Source organism: Sinocyclocheilus anshuiensis, unplaced genomic scaffold (assembly GCF_001515605.1).
Source record: "Sinocyclocheilus anshuiensis isolate Anshui unplaced genomic scaffold, SAMN03320099.WGS_v1.1 scaffold2653, whole genome shotgun sequence".
Lineage (NCBI taxonomy): Eukaryota > Metazoa > Chordata > Actinopteri > Cypriniformes > Cyprinidae > Sinocyclocheilus > Sinocyclocheilus anshuiensis.
In genome coordinates, this window is record NW_015551266.1 from 18,721 (window position 1) to 20,528 (window position 1,808).

General features: G+C 33.4%; 1 long non-coding RNA gene across 1 annotated transcript; it reads right to left on the bottom strand.

Annotated features, from left to right (window-relative positions):
- Positions 1–305: 305 nt before the first annotated feature.
- LOC107663453 (uncharacterized) lies at positions 306–1,089 on the bottom strand. Its single transcript, XR_001631331.1, has 3 exons — positions 1,014–1,089; positions 761–835; positions 306–618 (listed from the first exon to the last, which is right to left on the bottom strand). It is a non-coding gene; the product is annotated as an uncharacterized LOC107663453 (long non-coding RNA).
- Positions 1,090–1,808: the final 719 nt, after the last annotated feature.

Genomic DNA, 1,808 nt, shown 5'->3' on the forward strand with positions numbered 1-1,808 from the left:
ACTTATTTTGAACTCACAAAAAAAAAAAGTGAAATATGATATTGAATTAGAAAAATAGAATACTGTAGGCTCCATGTCATATTTTATATTATTATAATAATGAAGTTACTGAGCAATAAATCATATTTTCTTACTTCAGACAATCATATCACCCATTAGAAAATGATAATTGAAATGATGATTATGACAACTGGTTGCATTTGAAAGATTTTTTATTCTGAATTTAAAAGTAATTAATTTTTTAAGGTTACATCAATCAGTATCATTAGTGCAAACCATAATGAATTGTACACCATTAAACATTCTTTTTTTTTTTTTTTTTGCATGAAAAGATGATTAAGCAGTAGTATTGCAAGATATTATATTGGTATTATATTTATTGCCCATTATTTCAGTTGTCAGATCCATAGTAACACACTGTGGGATGTCTCGTGTCGTGATGATTCATGTTCTTGTGCTAGCTGGAGGGAATGTTCTTGGCAGAACTTCCTCAGAAGATTCATTAGACTTGTCAGAATTCTCGACCGACTGTGAATCCTCGATGTTCAATCCTCCGCGTGAATCATTTTCCTCCGAACTCTCCGAGTCTGATGAATCAGATCTTCTGTGCAGACGAGACTGAGGATTTAAACGGTTAATAATTACGTTAATAATAGTATGCTCTTGACAAAAGTTATTAAAATATAATAGTAACATTTATTTAAAAAAAGTAAATCACACTAAAATTAAAATGTAAAAGAAAACATTACTGAATACTTACTGGTTTTGAAAAGACTGATGCAACAAACATCATCAGCAGCATTGCATGTAAAGTCTTCATCCTGCAAATCAAAAGCTTCAAAAGAACCTAGTGTTAAACTATTATTCTCTGGTAAAGTCAAATAGTGTTTTTGCACAGATTAAAAATGTTATTTATAAATTTTGCTTACTTGCATTCATTTATTATTTAGTTACCAATAATTAAGATTAAAAAGCCATAAATGTAGCATAAATTTAAGAGATGAATGGCTCACCTTGAGCAGATGTTCTTGTCCAGTTAGTGTAATGTCACAGTCTGTATTTACTCTGGCATCTGTGGTACTGTGCCTTAAATACTGGATGGATGAGAGTAAACCAGGGCTTGGTCCAGTGAATTCCAATGATGACGACATCACAAGTAAACATTCATGCAACTTCCGGGTCTCTGCCAAACCTTGCAAAACATCTTGCAAAATCTGCAGCGTCACTGCATCGCTGCATTGTTTAGACAAACCCCACTGTCTGTTACTTGTTTAGTTTGGTGACCCTAACCAGGGCTTGGTCCAGTGAATTCCCATGATGACGACATCACAAGTAAACATTCATGCAACTTCCGGGTCTCTGCCAAACCTTCCAAAACATCTTGCAAAATCTGCAGCGTCACTGCATCGCTGCATTGTTTAGACAAACCCCACTGTCTGTTACTTGTTTAGTTTGGTGACCCTGAAAGGCTCAGAACTTAAGCATAATCTATGTATACTTATGTACAGGATTTACTGTACTGTACGTTAGATCCACACATGTGAAATTATGGCCTGTGACTGTATTTTTATATTTTGGACATGCTCCAGTGCTCTAAGCACAGCTTGAGGAAACTCAATGGACCACTGGTTTTTATACTGTATAATACAAATGCATACTTGTCCGATTATTTAAATAAATAATTTTAATACATTCCTTATGTTTGACATTTATATAAACTGATGTTATACATGATTATAACAAATGCAGCATAAAACCTAAAACATATAAAACACAGCATAAAATATTTGTGCCAAGTTCTTAGAAAT